General features: G+C 39.6%; 1 protein-coding gene across 4 annotated transcripts in view; it reads left to right on the top strand.

Annotated features, from left to right (window-relative positions):
* Positions 1–263: 263 nt before the first annotated feature.
* The window catches only part of DLGAP1 (DLG associated protein 1), a 414682-nt gene continuing 397432 nt past the window's right edge, over positions 264–17513 (top strand). For 3 of the 4 annotated variants that reach the window (XM_027675997.1, XM_027675989.1, XM_027676007.1), the window contains exon 1: positions 264–647. The gene's annotated coding sequence lies outside the window, so the exon portion shown is untranslated. The remainder of the gene's footprint in view (positions 648–17513) is intronic. The other variant, XM_027676034.1, reaches the window with a different exon arrangement.

Raw genomic sequence — 17513 nt, 5'->3', positions numbered from 1 at the left:
CATCCTCGTCCCACGCGGGGCATCCCCGCTGCCCAGGGCCGCTCTCCGGGCGGCACTGTATGAGCAGAAACGGGGGGGGTAGGTTGTTTTTTTCCAGCTTCTTCCTGCCGGGCGCTGGTAGCCAGGGTACAGTAGGGTCCCCTGGGACGGAGGCCCTGAGGGTCTTTCCCGAAGGCACGTCCTTGGGAACGGGCGGGAAGGGCGGTCGGGCGTGCGAGGCCAGCGCGGAGGGGCAGCCCGGCCGCCGCCGTAGTAGCGAGCTGCTCCTCCGGTGGTTGGGTTGGGGAGCGCTGGGCTCCTCCTCCTCATCCCCCCCAGCAGTGCATAGCCGGGCGTGTGACTGACGAGTCTTCCCCCCGTCTCTTTCTTTTTTTCCTTTTTTTTTTTTTTTTGCCATGGGTACACACAGCGAGACACGCACATGACAGTACTTGGGTGCCAGCGCCGGTGCATCGCCAGGAGGGCTGTGCTTCACTCTGGGCACGCACACACGCATGCTGCTGCTGCTGCTTCTGCTGCTGGAAGTCTTTCTACACGGGGATTAGCAGCCGCGTCTCGCTCTCTTTCCCTGTCTCTTTCTTCTCCCTTCCTTCCCTTTCTCCTTCTCTCCCTCAAACGCCTGACTGACGGACGGCAGGCAGGAAAAGGTAAATGCGGGCGTGCTGATTGCTGACGGTACCGAGGGGTGATGGTGCTCAGAGGCGTGCTGCGCGCTACGCCCTCCGCTCGCCGGGCAGCCTGCCGGGCTCGCCCGCCCGCCTGCCCTCCCGCCGCGCCGGCGGCTGCCGCGGCCGCCGCTTCCCGACACTCGGCGTCTCGGGGGATCGGGTTTTGCCGCGAGAGGTTTGGCTTCCCCAGCCCCCCCTTCCCTTCCTCCGACTCAGCGAGGCACAGAGGTTCCCCGCTATTGTGCTGCTCGCACTTGGCACCGCGGGTGCGAGCGTGCGGTAGCGCTTAACCAGGGGTTCGCGGGATGGAGGTTGGCTATTAATTACTGTCTGCGCCGAAGAGGAGAGCGCTTCCTCTGGCAGGGAACCTGGGCATTATTTATTAATCGGGGCTGGAGAGTGGCAGCGGGAGGACTAGTCGTTGTCCCCGCGTCCCCGTGCTGTGTCCCCCCTCCCCGCTTGCTGCATCATTCAAATGAGTAATTCCTAGCTGGCCTTGCGTTGCGGGGCTCTATTCCCCCTCCGCCGGGGCTCTGCCAGCCGCCGCGGACTGCCATCCTCCCTCTTTGCCCCGGGGGGCGCCCCCTTCCGCGGGGAGCCTTGCGGGCGAGCGACGCGGGGACATCCGCTGTCTCGGGTCCTGCCCCGCCGTTGCCCGCAGCCCATATGGAGCGCTGGCTCCATAACTAGTTGTCGCTAGTTGTTCGGGCAGTTTGTCCCGCGCCCCTCCCCGTCAGGACGAGAGCAGCAGGGTGGATGTTTGCCTCCCCCCGCGGCGAAGCCTGAGTGGTGCGGGATTTCCGTGGAACCGAGAGGTCCCGCACCGCGCAGCCCCGCCGAGCGGACCGCGTCCCGCGGGGCTTGCCCGGACCCCAATCTAGACTCCCATGTCCAGAGGCGTGGGTGCCTGGGAGAGCGCTTCTAGCCGGCAGGGGACGGGAGGGAGGCGGTGCTGAGGATCCTGCGCTCCCGGGCCCCTCGGGCAGCGGAGCGCCCCCACTGCCGGGAGGGGGAGGTCGGGCGGGGTAGGCACTCCCCCCTCCTCGGGCCAGCAGCGGCCCTGGCGGACAGGTGTGGGCGTTTAGCGGCGGAGAGCTCTGGTGAGCGCCCGGGCAGCCCCCGGGGCGGAGGTTAAAGCGCCCCCCGGGGAGGGCAGGCCTCCCTCCGCCGTGTCGGTGCCCATCGCTTCCCGGGCAGCGGGAGCGGTGCCGCTGCGCTCCCGCCGAGCGGGTGCCGAAGCGGGGTGGGATGGGCCGTCGCTGTCCCCCCGTTCCCCGTCTGCCGGGCAAACGAGGCATTTAGCGAGGTCCGTTATGTAATTACAGCTTTTTTTTTTTTTTTTCCCCTCCTTCTTATTGCTGTTACTAAACCCGGCTCCGGATGCCGGCAAGGAAACGGCTACATAGTGCTTGTTTCTGAAGGAGGCTAATGGTTTTATTTGATCTCAGAGCAGAAAAAAATATTTCGTAATTAATATTTAAGAGCTTTGGTTTCACACATGATTGATTTTTGGATAATCCCGTCTCATTCATGTTGTTTTCTACATCTGTCAGAGGTGCCTAAATACACTGTTAAAGACAGTAAGATTTTTTTAAAAAGAATAATAACACAAGCAAAAATGGTGAGAAATGTAGTGGACAGCATATGAAGTTGATTATATATATAAAAAAGTAGTTACTTAAGTTATAGACTGCTTACAAGTGAAAGGTAGGTGTGCTTGTAGGCATGGTGTATGCTCAGCTGGTTGTATTGGATTGTATTTCAATGTTAATGTACCTTTAAAAAGGCAACACTAATTTCTACTCCTGTGTGGCTCCGGTGTGTAAATTTAAGGTATTTCCCCTCTCGAAAAGGACTGCAAGTTTAAGCAGTGTTCACTGATTCAAGGGATCCAAAAGTCTAAAGGCTGCATATTCAAAGATAAACAGAATATATATTTGAAGATAAAATTGCTGCTGATAGTGATGATTACAGGAAAATTAAGAATAGTTAATGGCAACAACACCGTTCCTTGCTTTCTTCTGTATAGCTTACTTATCTGTCTGATACTGTGTGTTTCAGCTCACTATTTAAATTAGGTAACTAAATTAGGTATTTAAATTAGGTAACTGCTTAAATTAATATGAAATATTTAAAACATATGGGAGCAAAATATGCTGTTTGTTAGAGAACTTATCAAGTAGTTTAAAGGGTGCAGTAGTGTTCCCTTATACATTCCCCTGAGTTAAAGTTTTCTTTTTTTGTTCTTCGTCAGAACTGTACATGTTAAATATCCTTGTTTAATTCAAGGCTCATTCTGGTCTATCTCTTGTGGGATTAGCACTCAGAAGCATATCAATGTAATCTGTTTGTGTTAAGCTTTACAATGTTGTTCCTTCTGTAAAGGTGGTGTATTTCAGTGCAGTTCTGGCTAGTGATGTTGCCACCTGAAAATACAAAAAGAACTGCATGAATAATTCATAAAATAGTATAATAAGTAAAGGTAATCCTTTACTTATTATAGGTACCAAGGAACAGTAGTAAGTAGTCTTCGTGGAATTTTTTCATTTTAATTTTCACCTTGATCTCACACCATTGAGTAACTCAAATTTTCACCAAATTGAAATAGACAGATTCAATGGCCTCAGAATAGCATTGCCGTTTTAAGCAGACGGGAGCTCAGGGCACTTTAATGCGAGATAGTTTATTCAGCCTTTCACCTCTAACCAAACTTAATTTTTACTGCCTCTGTTGTATTATCTCTCAAGATTTAAGAAAGCTATTTTTGTCAGGGGCGCATAATTTTTGCTTGTTCTCCTCTTATACCAAATTTTGCACTTGTGCACAAAGCTCCTCCAAAGAAACCTGAAAAGGGGATCTCCATGGTAACAAGAGAGAGAAAGAGAGAGAGTAAGGATTTTTCCCTCACCATAGGTCAAGACTAGACGCCCACCCATTCCTTAACTTGTAGCAGCATTCATTGGCACCTTCCTCTTAGTGGGTATTTTGTCTCCAGGGGTGTGCTTTTACTGTTGCCTCATGCTTCCAGAGAGATGCTCTCAAGAATGATGCTACGCTGGATGATCCCAGCCTCTGTGTTTCTTCCTTCTGCTTACATCATATTTAAGTGTTTCTATATCTGTGTGATTTTGAGAAATAATTTGTTTTCCCTGTCAAGTTTTTGATTTGAAGACTGGTCTTGTCTCTGAGTGTAATAGCTGACAGAACCTTACTCATTAGTCCGCTTCAGATGCAAGTGTGTTCATCTCTTTTTTCTCTGTTATTTGTCTTTTTGGAGTCCCAGATATTTTGTAGCAGTCAAAGCAGTCTACCTCTTATCGCCACGGAGCAAGGCTGAATTTTATTTTTGAGTCAGCGTGTGATATGTGATACCAGTGTTACTGTTTGGCGATGTTCAGGGTAAAAAGAGGTTTTTTTGCCCTAACTCTGTCATCACAGAGCAGTAGTATGGAGTACCTCTCTCTGGGGTAATCATTGTGGTGTTGTTTTTTTTTTCCCTTCTCTTCTTTGAAGAACTGTCTGCCTAGACTGTATCTCTGTAAAAGCTGAGATGAACACATGTTATTCCAGATAATCCTGTAGTCAGATACTTAAAACTTTCACTGAGGAATATAACATATTTTCTGTTCCCCTTTTCCTTTCTGTATTCACTTTTTGTAGCTATGATCTCATGAGAGGATACCAAATGGCTTTTTAAATGGTTCCCTTAGGCTACTGGTGCACCAGGTCTCCCTGGGCATATCTCCAGTTCTTTTGCCTTTGCCTGTGCCATAGGTTGGGATAATTTGAAAACATCTGCTAGAACAACCATCTTAATATAAGACAGCAGTCATCATTTGTCACTGAGCAATATGTCATTTGTGGCTCTCTAATTGAAGACAGATGCTGATGCTGACTTTGGCCTTCTTAACTTGTCTAGCTGGGAGATTGTCTATAGAAACACTTTGCAGTGCTTTGAAATCACAGTATTTCTACTTTTCTGTATCTCTGTGTTTCTTAAAGGATTGTCTGTGTAATTTGAAAATCTGCTCAAGAAACCATAATGATAGCAGCTAGTACTGCATAATCTGGCTTGCTAAGTAAACTGGACTTTATACATCTCTTCAGTGTCTTCTTCTGCTAGATGAGAACCATTTTTGAATAGTTGCCTGTGAAGCCTTTTTCTTCAGCCTTTGAGAAACTTCTGATCTCTTTCTACCTGATGCCCTGTTCCTGCATTGGTAGCATTTCAATGAATGTCATACATTCCAGTTGTTTCCCTCCTTTTGAAAATTTTGCTGTCACCTTTAACTGACTTAAGGGGTTCTTCATCTTCTGACATCTCATGCTACGGAAACTAGAGATTTGAGAAATTAATTTCTAACTGTATGAAGGAAATGTACACTTCTAGATATCTAGATCCAGATTTGGAACCTCAGTTCCTGTGGTTCGGGTGACAAAAGTGTGTGGCATCAACTCATAACAAAAGGTCTCAGTAGTTACAGATGGTGTCTTATACCTAGAAGGTGCTTTTTTAAGCTTTGTGAATTAATTTTGAATGTAGGTTGCAGTAGCTTGAGTAGCTTGCAGCATCTTACAGGTTTCAGCATCTTAATATCCTGATGTGATGACTGTGCTGGATCCAGTCGAGACTTTCTTGAGTTTTTCTTTCTGTTGGGAAAAAGAGAGATAAAAAAAATTGCCCAAGAATTGTGCTTGAAAGTCTATTCAATGTTCAGGGTTTAAATCCTCTCTGAAGGAATTTCAAGGCAAGTGCTGATAGGTTGGTAGCTGAGTTAATTTTCAAATGAAAGGAATGGTTTTTTTCAGCCAGCTTTCTGAGTGTGACTTCAGTTGCTAATCCTGTGCTTGTACACACTTTCTTCCAATGTGTCTGTTTAGCTTTGTGTATGGAAGAGGATGATGCAGGTCTGTCTGATTGGAGGTCAATAAGAATAAGAGAGAATGATTAGCAGTCTCACGTTGTTGTGGTAACTTCTGTTTTAGCGGTGTGCATCCAACATTGAAAATCAACACTGAGAATTACTGTCCTGTGTGTTTCTTCTTTCTTGCCATCAGCAAAAAAAAACAAAACAAAAAAAAAGAAAAAAAAAGGAGAAAAGAAGAAAAAAATTAAAGAGAAATGAAGGTGAAATCCAGGTCTGGTTTATGGTGGTGGTCTCAACAGTATCTATTCGTGCGTAGCTGGACAACAGGCAGTGTTCATTTGCCTTTGTCCAGCCAGAAGTATTGAGTGCTCCATGAACACATAGTGTCTCACAGATATCCAAAGTATGCAAGAATGTCTTCTTTCCATCCTGCAGTTGAAAGAATTTTGGAGTACTTGCAGCACACCATTCACATAGGGTGAGCTTCAGTTCGTGGTTTATAGAAGAATGCAGCTTTTGGGTTTGTGGTGCTGGAACTGCATTGGTGCAAAGGTTTCACAGGGATATCAAAGGAGATCCCTTATTCTCTTCAGTCTGTGTCTTCTGGCTTTCTGTTCACTGGGCAGAATGCTCAGGCATGGTTTGGTCCTTTATTATCACGTCCCATGTTCTAAGAATGTACCATTGGATGAGCTCTGAGCAACCTGATATAGTGGAAGGTGTGCCTGCCCAAGATGGGCTTTGGACTTATATGACCTTTAAGGTCCCTTCCAACCCAAACTGTTCTATGGTTCTGTGATCTACCTAGCTGTTTCTTCTGACAGAACTTTACTTGGCAGAGAAGTGTTTACTACCATATACAGTTTATATATATATATACACATTCATATACAGTTTTGTAAATAATAGTAATGAATATCCCAGTGTACCTTTTTAGGGGAAATGGGATGGCAAAGTAGAATTAAAAGGGGAAAAATCACCACAGCAAGGAATGAAAGAGATAGAATTAGGGGAATTTATTGTTATTTTGTACAAATTAAGTATTGCAAGCACCATCATGTCAAAACAATTTAGATTAAAAAATGAACAGTGATTCTGTAATTCCATTCATTCACGGAAGAACTTTACAACCATAAAATGTAATACTTGAGAAGATTATTAAAGTTATTTTCCAGATGGTGTATGTCCTTTAATGACAGCAGCAAAATAGGGTTAGTGATTACTAGATTAGTGGTACTTCGAAAAGTACTGTATGAAATTAAATACTCTGGAAGAAGAGATGCAATGTCTATCTAGGAAGCATTGTAACTTCTAGTGAAAAAGATTTCTTAAAAATAGTGGTATGGGTACCTACATGATAAAATGAACTCAAGTGGATTTATAAACTGGAGAACCTTTTTCTTACACATTTGGATCTCACCCTTTCTTGAAAAAAGGATCAATGCAGATTTCTTTTCTTAAAAAAAAAAAAAACAACACCCAAAAAACCCCCCAGAAAAACAAACAAAAAACCCAAGCTACTGATACTGCACTCAGAAGAGACTAATGAATGGTGTTCAAACCAGCTGGCAGTCCTCTTAGCTCAGAAAAAAATAGAAGTTTTTAATTCCTGTAATATTAAAACCTTATTCATGTAAAAATTATGGTTGCATCTTTCACTTTGTTTTCTTTTGGGTTCATTTTTGGGTTTTTGGTTTGGGTTTTGTTTTGGGGTTTTTTTGGTCCATGAAAGCTACTTCAAATATGATATTCTTTGTAGAACTTGTTTTAGTATCCATCTAAAGCCATTTACGGAACTGAAGTGGCATGGTAGCCTGAGACCAGTCATTTCACCTTGGGTTGAAGTGTGAGTTGATTTTTTTTTTTTGGTATGTAAAAATTACCATCTTTAATTTCCCCCCTCTGGAAATCTATGTAGTTTCTTATCATAGTGTGATGGTGTGTGGTCTGACTTCCAGAATTACTTGTATGGTGCTCTACATCTCTATAGCATGATATAAATGTTTCTACTGGTAATATACATGCTGTGTTTTACAGGGAGAGTTGTATAGCAGAATTATATATGAACAAAGGTATTTATTAATGAAAATGTTCATTTTTTTGCTGTGTCATGCTAATAATTTCGCAGTCAAGGAGCAAAACCAATAGCATTAAGCCTGCAAGACTCCTCGCACATCACAAATATTCTAATGGGCTCAATAAAAAAAATGACATTTACTATTCTATATATATGATTAAGTCCTTCATACTGTTTGTCTTCAAATAAAATGTATTTTCAGAGAAAAAAGGATATCTTTATAAAGGCAGATGGATAGGAAAAAAAGGAATAGTAATTTGCACATTTTTGGGTTTATTAGATTTTAATAATTCTCAGAGGTAGATTTAGACAAAATAAGGAAGTGTCATTCCCATTTTCAGAAATTCATGTCAAAAAAAAGCCTTGCACAGTTAGCAATGAGATCTTAAAATACACAAAGAGAAAAGCTGAACAAAAGGACATTCGGCAGTATTCAAGTACTTCGGTCATTCACAAAGCAGGTAGTATATAAGGTACTTCTAAAATCAGTGCAGCACGCTCCAAAATAGTTAATCTCTGTTAAATTACTTTACAGAGGATATTTTTGACAGAATCAAGGCAAAATATGAGAGTATACTAAAGTTCTTGACCTATTCTTTGCTCTTTATGCAGGCTGGCATTTTGAATATGAACTGTAGGAGCAGGTCGCCTGCCCTGTATGAGATGTTTAATATTGAGCACCAGTTGGTCAGGGCCATATTAGAGGGATTTTTTTCATCAGAGCAAATGCTGAAATACAGTACCAACACTTGGGTGTGTTACACTTGTAGAGCCCTTCTGAAGACAAAAATATTTGCTAAGTGATTATTCAAGGATCACAGGATTTCTACAGGATCTAGGAGAAATTAATTACATTATGTTTCTTCATTCTAAATTTCTGGTGCCTCCATGGCAATGCACAGGAAAGCATGGTGAGAAAAAGATGAAGGTTCATCTCAGTGTCGATATCAGTTTCTTTTGGAACTAAAAGAAATTTGGCATACAATGAGAAGAAAATTTGGAATTTGTTCTGTGTGTCCAATATTCAATTTTTCTAGCAGACTTGGCACATCTATAGAAACTATAATTTGCTTTTTGGCCTTCAACTTTATCTTTAATTTACTTCTTGAGATGCTATAAGATCAAAATAATTTGTCTTTTCCCAAGGACTTTCAGTCTCTCTAAGAACAGAGAAACTAATATGTAGAAAAGCCCACAAATATAAATCTAATTTGTTTAAAAGCTTCAATATTATTATTCTGTAATGATGTGATGCTAAAGTTTATCCTCATGTTTAATACAGTGCATAAGTTAAAACAAATGCTACCAGTGATCTCTGTGTGATACATGTCCCTTGTGCAAGAATGTTTCAATATGAGGTTATTGCAGAAAAACCCAGTATTTTATTTTATTGCAAATAAAGGGATACTGATGAATAAATTGGATATGGATTTTCTTCTTCATTCAACTGTGATACTTGTTTGTTCGTTTTTATACAGAACTGGGATAATTTGTTGTATAATTAATTAATTAATTAATTGATGAGTCTGCCAGATCTAGTTTAGCCTTTCTGGCATCCTTAGTATACAGAGTCCTTGCATCTGACTAAGACATTGGTTTGAACACTTGCTGAACGAAGAAGTGCCCTGGTTTTGAGCATTTGGGTTTGGTTTAGTTTTTTACGTCTTTGTTTTAAAATGTGAACATCGTGTTGACTCTGGTATTGTGTGTACATGAGAGCCTTGTGTTGTGTTAGAACATCAATTATTTCAGATTTATCTGTCAATTTTGCCTTAACATTTAGTCTAACCATAAACTGCACCATACTCATCTTTCCTTCCGTATGCAGCTCACGGCATCTACTGCTCATATTAACAATATACTTGATAAATGTGGAGTACCTCTTCAGGCTTACATATGCTTTGAATTTAGGTTTAAGTCAGGATTGACCTTTTGATGGGGATTTTTTGTTTTTTCTCAACCACAGGGAGAACAAAAGTGAGAGAGTGAGTTCCCTTTAAACTCCCTTGTTCTTGATGTTGATCTCTCCCTACTCTTTGGTCTTGTAGAGAAGGCTGAAGAGAAGCTGAGATTAGCTGTTCAGGCACATGGGACACTTCAAAGAGTGCTTCTTGTCTTTCTGGTGGAAGCAATGAGAACTTCAAGGAGGAAAGGTGAATTCCTTTTTGAAAGGTGTTGAAGGCAATAAGTGTACTCCTCACTCCCACCTCAGGGCTGAAGTGGCAATTTTAGCTATTGCTATCAGATGACCTTGAAACATGAATTTTTAGACCTGATCGCTTAAATCAGTAGCAGACTCCACAAGCCCTAGGTCAAACCTACAGCGCTTACTCACTTAACTGCACACATGTGGTAAACCTGACTAGTCACAAGTTCACTTCTCAAGAATAATCAATCAGTGGATATATTATTAGACAGTTTTTCTGCGTAGTCACAGTGACTGGCCAGAGTTTTTGGGCAGCAGCGGCACAGTTACACTGCACTCATACTTTTGATAATAGTAAACACCCCTTACTTATGGTAAAGAAAACAGTATTTTTAAACAGTTTGATATGTGCCTTCTACAGAGTATAAATAGCCAATATGTTATTTAGTACACCATGTTGTATGGCTGAATGAATAAATATATACAAGATGCCTGTAATAGAGCTAATATGATAATGCTTTTTCCACCATAGCAGAGCTCAGTAATTTATTAGTACAACTTGGTATCATGAGTATGAATCATTCTATTTTAGTGGATACAAACAAATTGCTTTACGTTTCTGTAGTAATTTATTACTCAAAGCTGAATGCATGTTTGTGTGATACTGAGATGCTTGAAATATTCATTTTATTTGTATGGTTTTTTGGGGGGGGGAAAAGTAAACCTTTCAGCACACAGTATTTAAACAATCATCAGGAAACATTTGATTCAGCAATCAAGAGAACAGTTCTTGATCCAACTGAATTTCAATGACAAGTTATCCTGGAGCCAAATTGGGCCCTCCTAACATCCAGTATTGAAACTTTTGTGTAACCCAAATGCTCAGTCACTTTCCAGTTTGTTCATCTGTAATATTATTTTTTTGTAAGGTAAGCTGCCTGCTGTGTGTTTTGTGGTAGAAAAAGTTAAACCACAGTATTAGAAAGAAAATGTTTAAATACATTGATGAGTATGTGTGCTCCACATCTCATCTATTTAAAATTGATAAATAATGAAAAAAATTCATTTTGCTTCCTCCTTTGAATTTGCAGATTAGTCATGGATTGTTGCCCACAATTTAATGGAGCCTAATCATGTAGTCCTTTCTTAATAGATTCTGTTATTATCATTACAATATACCAGCTAAAGTAAGTAAATTAATTCAGCGGACTCTCTGTAGAGCTAAGTTTGTGTGTATGCTGGAAAATGAACTGTGGAAAGTGTAGTATTAATGGTTTTGTAAAGCATTTTCTTAGTTTGCATGGACATATTTTAAGAAGTAGGATTAAATTTGTTGTATTTATTGCTAGGTCAAATACTTTTTGAAAGTAAGATGAAATTAGTCATGCTTTATCTAAAATTCTGTTTGTGCCTAATAAACAACGATGAAATTAAACCAAAGATATACAGAAGAAAATACTTTGTAAAAAAACCAAATACTCAAAACTATATTTTATCAAAATAGACCAGATCTTGCTCCCTTCTATGCACCAACTGAATAGCATTAACAGGAAGGAGAAATGCATTTATGAGTTTATTACAGTAGATGCAAAATGCAGAAAACTAGGTTTGTGACTGGTGTGTTTACAGGGAGGCAAGTAGGATGAAAGCAGGAATGGATTTGACTTAATGGTAGATTCAAGTAGGTAGAAATGTAAATACATAAAGCCAAATGAAAACCTGGTTTTGTTATGTAATTTCTTTTTTTGGCATCTAGTATTTGGAGATTTTTAAATTTTGCCTCACACTGGACTGGTTTTTTGTTTTGGGGTTTTTTTGGAGGAAGAGAGTGGTAAAAATTAATCATCTGGATAGTGGAATATATGACAACCGGAGTGGGGGGGGGGGAAACAAACAAAAAACCCCCCAAAACAAACCAACAAAAAATTCAAGGTCATCAGTTACAATAGTTTCCATAGCCAATTAAGGAATGAATTTGAATTTTCGGACCTTAAGGGTTAGCACGCAGGACATTAAGCCTCAGAATAGTCCATGGGTAAAGCAAGAGCGGAATGTGTGTAAGAAATGTCTTAAGCAGTGAATATCACAACTGGCAAATCATTTGTGTAGTTCAGGGCACAATAATGCATGAGGTGTGTTCACTGTCTCCTCCGCAGTGACTAACAGAGTATTACCATCCCTGTTGTAGTTAAAAACATGATCACTATTTATTTGGTAGGATGTTGTTGTCCAGGTAATGAATTTGAAATGTTAGAGTTTGGCAAGAAGAAATGAGGTCATGTGAAAATTATTGTTTTGAACAACAGAACATCACATCAAAATGAAGCAGTACAGATAATTTTGGAGTTTTCTTTGCCAGCTTAGTTGCAAGTGAACACATAATTTGAATTAATTTTATATCATAATAAAGATGCATAACCAAGGACAAAGATTAAACAATTTAAAGTTATGCTTTTAGATTTTAAAAAAATTAGACTTTTATTTATGACATAAGTTCCAAATGAATTTCTTGTTTCAGATGTGATAAATAGACTATTCCTACTTTCGGACCATGTCTGGTAATATAAGTGAAAATAGCACAGTAATTTGGAACAGTAACATTAAAAAAAATTACACTGTTAAACAAATTGTAATGTGCTGCATATTCCCTAAATAATTACCTAGTAGAGGAAGTCATGACAGATTAAAATATGCTTGTAGTTTGAAATTCAAATTAATTCTCCATTATATTTTGTCAACATTGTGAATTTCAATTTATATTAACCTTTCCAACTATTCTGTAAGGTCAAACAGTCTTATAAGTTTTTTACTGGTGGAGTGGAATCTTTTGTGCATGTCAGAGTTCAAGGAACTTCTTGACAAAGCTCTTAATCATGTGGTTTAGTTTCAGGTAGTCCTTGAAGGAGTTGGTGTCTATGATCCCTGTGGGTCCCTTCCAATTGGAGATATTCTATCTATGATTTTTAGATTGGGTAAAATCAGAACACCATTTGAAATAAATAGCAGACATAAATGGGTCCAGATTTCAATATCTTCAACAACATGTAGAAAAAGAACGTGTCCTTAAGTCAGCCTAGCCTGATGGAGCCTCTAACATATACAAATATAATTTTTATTGCTAAAAGCATCTCATGATTGAGCATAGCTAGGATAATCCATAGGAGCTTGATCTGATACTCACTGAAATCCGTGGCTCACACTGTGAATGTAATGTCCATCATTGCCTTAAGCAGGCATTGGATTGTGTCGATATGTGAGCACAAAGATCACATCTTTTGGTTTGGTTTTTTTGTGAGACTTGCTGGGATATTGGCAATTCAGAATATTATCTCCTAAATGCTTTACTTTTCCACATGAGTCATTTGAAAGGCAGACTTTATACTGCTACTTGGTCTCCTTTGCATGTGGTTAATATTTGGGTTTCTTGACATATGTGAACAAAAATGACACTTTTGAAGGCTCAAAAAAAGTTATACAGTTCAAAAGTGAATGTCCAGGGTAACTGAAATCCCAGTTCAGGCTTCACTTTGTACATTGTAGACTGATATTCCAGGTTTCATTCAAAGAAAAACTTAATCCCCACTCAGTAAACCTGCACATAGCCTATGTTTTATTTCTGCCTCATGTTAGATATATGTATAGTACTTAATGGAGGTTGAATAGGGCATGAGATCATCTAAGCTGACTTGAATTTTACATACAGAGGATGGAAACTGGCAGTTAAGCTAAATGTTGGAGGATAAAAACACTATTTCTCCCACTAAGGATTCGTAGTTGTCAAGACTGTCAAATTCATTTGTATGTCAATTACGGTTTCAGAGGTGAAAAGTCAGACTGCTTTTCAAGACAAGTTTTTCTAATTAGAGTAATGAATGTTTGATTAATATTCCATTAGTAATATATGATAATTATACAGTGATGGGCTGTGGCTTTAACTATGTACAGAGTAAGATCACAGATGCATTTTTATGTTGCTATGCCTTTGTCAGCTTTGGTTCCCATCAACAGTCGGCTTTATGCAGATACTCACTGAAACATTTCAAAAATACATTTTATCTGTAAGCCTGTTAAATGATGCTACATGTCTGCTTTGTGGGTCAATGCCTATCTCTTGCTTTGTTTAACATTTCAACAGAATTCTATTCTTTGACATTCACTAGACTGAGCTTGCAGATAGAAACTTTACTATTTGGGAAATGCACTGCGTGGGGAAAATTCTGATTTACTAACTGAATAAATACAAATCAGAAAATAACAGCAACTTCATAAAACTATGGTGGAAAATGTGCATTTTTTGACATCTGGAGGTTAAAAACATTTCCTTACAATAATAGGTGTTGTAGAGATGCATGCAAGTAATACTCAGAATCCTTGAGTTAATGTCATCTCTCTCTGTGAGGGTGATTGTTGAATTCAACTTAGTTCTGTGAGATGAGGGCTTTTTATGTTTTCTGGTGAACTTCACAGTCTTCACCTTCTAAAGCAGTTCTGGAACTCATTGCTGACTATGGGTATCCTGGTACGTGAGGCATATTATGAAGGAATGTGGGAAAAAGTTGCAAGAATTGAGTGAGGTGCCATGGATTGCATAGCAGAATGCCGGAGCAGCAGACAGAGACTGCCTAGATGTGCATCTAACTGAACTTTCCTTTTTTCTCCTTGCATGGTTTTCCATTCACACCAGCTCAGGGGACCATTTTCTTTGTATTGCAACCTTTACATTTGGCTGAAACCATGTGTCACGGAGCAAGAATGAAGTTTCTTTCACAATTGAAGAAAGGAAACCTGATTGATGCTGGCATACATGTTTATGTGGGCCTTGTGTTAATTACCCAGGGTTGCAAATGAACAGAGATGTACCCCAGTTGTGTGTGTGCATGCTACAGTGTATATAAGAACAATTATAGTATTTGAATGTTTCATTCATCCCATGCTGGATTAAATCGATTGTTTCCAACACTTTTAGTCTTGGCACATTTTTATGGTATTAAATAATGTATTTTTAAACAAAACCGAATTACTTTTCTGTTTAGTAGTATCATATAGGGTTCCCAAGAAGTTGAGAACTACAGTTCAAGGCAGTCTTGATGTTGGAATAGCGAAGGAATGAGTTACTGTAGAGGACTGTTACCCTTTCTGTGTCCAGCTGCAAATCTGAGAGAAGAGCTTTGCAATTAGCTTTTGTAAATACTAGCTGACAGCAGAGGAGGGTTGGAGAGTTTGGTTTTCTGGGCTCCACTCCAGGTTCTGGAATGAAATATACTTCAGTGACTGCATATCTCCCTGCCCCTGTCTCATCTGTCTTCCCTAGTCTGACTACTTTCTCTCCTCATCTTGACTCATGTTCCTTCTGTGGGCACCATGCTTCTTAACGCCCTTTTTCTGTGTTATGGTGAATGCTACCTCTGCCACGCTTTCTGTAGAGCACGGATGGAAGATAGAAGGTACTAGAAACAGTACATTTTTATCTCATTTTTGGCATTCATGTGCCCTGTTGAACAGCAATAAGCAATGACAAAGTCTCTTGCTCACCTGCAGATTGAGTCGTGTTCAGTGACTGGTGCAGGGGAACATGTTCTGTGGGACTGGGGGGCAAAGAGTTTTCTTACAGCTTCTAACGTGTTCCTGTTGGGTGAGATGAAATAGCAATTTTCTAAGGCCACCTTTTTGAGATTTTTATCACTTTCAAGCCAGAATAACCCTGTTGCCCTATTTTTAAGGGTGGGAGTGGTAGCTTTTCAGTGAGATATTTTTAAGAATTTAACTTCAACAAAGCTGTTTGGTTTTTTTTTTAACTCATATGCTCAGACATATCTCAGCTGCTCTTTTTAAAAAGTTTAAGAACAGAACAACTTTGGCATTTTCAGTTCATTTGTGAAACAGATTATTTCATGATTTTTTATTTGAACAAAATTAATTACAAGATTCAATCAGAACTAAGATCAGATTGTCTGTAAGCCTGCTAAATGATGCTGCACATCTGCCTTGTGGGTCAATGCCTATCTCTTTCTTTGTTTAGCATTTCAAGGCACTGAAGAGATGCAGCCAATTGTCATTTAAGGTGTGTTTCCAGTTCATAGAAGAGATTGTTTTACCAGGAAGCACTTGGTAGAATATTATGAATGGCTCAGGGCTATGCAAAGTCTCTCTGCCGCTCATGTGGAGCTGCTTTCAAGGACAGTCTACAGAGTCCATAATTTAGCAGTGGATGCTGCTAACTACTCACAGAAAACTAAAATCCAGAGGTAGCACAGAAAAGTGTTTTGAGAGAGATGGCAGCTGGAGAAACTTGGCCACGAAGAGCAATTTTAGGTTGTTCTTAACAGGAGTTACCAGGACTTTTGGTACAAAAACTTCTTATGGCAGTGAGCCGAGAAATTGATATCCTAACACAAAAGCAATTAATGAGGATTTTTTTGCGAAAAGATGATGTAACTGTTTTGAAAAGTGCTCTTAGGAAGGTGAAGGTGACCTGAAATTCACTGATATGCTCAGTTGTATATCCTAGTAAATATTCCCAACAACAGAGGGGATCTTGCTTTAGACATGTTATGTGCAATGTACAGTCCATAATATACCAGCAGAAAACTTCGTGGGATATTTCCACACCATTAAGAGTAAACTGGCCTCCTGACAGGATGCATTTGTAATTCAAGAGAAGGTTCAATTAGTGGATTCTTTCTTTAAAAGAGAGGATAAATGTTACTTAATACTGCTATTTCTTGGTGAAATTGTGTTGGGAAGACTGCAATAGTGCCTAAAAGGGTAAGAAAATAACTAAACTGCTTGCTGGGTGCTGTGATGTATGCTGACCTTGAATATGGTGAATACATTCATCATCAGGTAATATTACAGCCTTCAATTTTTAGTTTTCTGATGCTAAATGATAATCTTTTTGTTTTAATTCCTGCTAAACTGTAGTGTGCTTTAAACAGTGCTGTCTTAAAGTTGTAGTGGTAGCTTCATCTCCTGATCTCTGCTCTTTTTTCCAGTTTAAATTTTTTTTGTAATATTAAGTTAATTTTCAGTATTTCTGTCCTAAAAAATATGTACTTGCAGTCTGCTTGAAATGGTTTTAAAGAATTTAAAGTTCTCCTTTAATCATCATTAGTAGTTGAACAGAAGCATTTTTTTAACTTGATTTGATCAGATATATGCTTCTTAGTGCAATGAAATCAAATGTAATGTTATGTCAGCTTCTTTGTATAGGGTGAGTAATGTGACTGTTTTCACCCAAACTGAATGTAAACTTTTTTTATTATTTTAGCTTTCATTTTCCATTGGAATTCTTTGTAGAAAAAGTATGTATGTTGCTCATATTTTAGAGGCCTCTTGGTAGAGAGTACAGTGTATTCTGTTGCTAATAATAAAACCACTTTTCTTTCCCATCTGCACTATAAAAATGGTATTAATCTTCAGTTATCACCGTATTTCTCAAATTATATTCACATTTAAATAGTCTTGTAATGGTGACCAAACAGTCTGTGTATTTCAGTGTCTTGCGATAATACCAGTGTTACCTGTCAGACAATATTTTCCATGTTCTCAGTTGGATATAGCTCTGGAACGTTTTGTGTTATGTGTGGGAAACCATTTGTGCTTATGGATATTTTTAATGCTTATCTCTTTATTCTGCATTAGTACTGCATCTTAGAAGCAATAGCTTCAGGAAGAATACTCCTGCTCAGCTGACAATTCAGGAGGGGTAGCTGTCCCTCAAAGAAAAGATTTACATTATGTCTTTTTGTTTAGGC

This window comes from Neopelma chrysocephalum, unplaced genomic scaffold (genome assembly GCF_003984885.1).
Source record: "Neopelma chrysocephalum unplaced genomic scaffold, ASM398488v2 Primary Assembly neopelma1_22, whole genome shotgun sequence".
Taxonomy (NCBI): domain Eukaryota; kingdom Metazoa; phylum Chordata; class Aves; order Passeriformes; family Pipridae; genus Neopelma; species Neopelma chrysocephalum.
The sequence above is the reverse complement of the archived record's forward strand: the minus strand, read 5'-3'. Positions and strand labels throughout refer to the sequence as shown.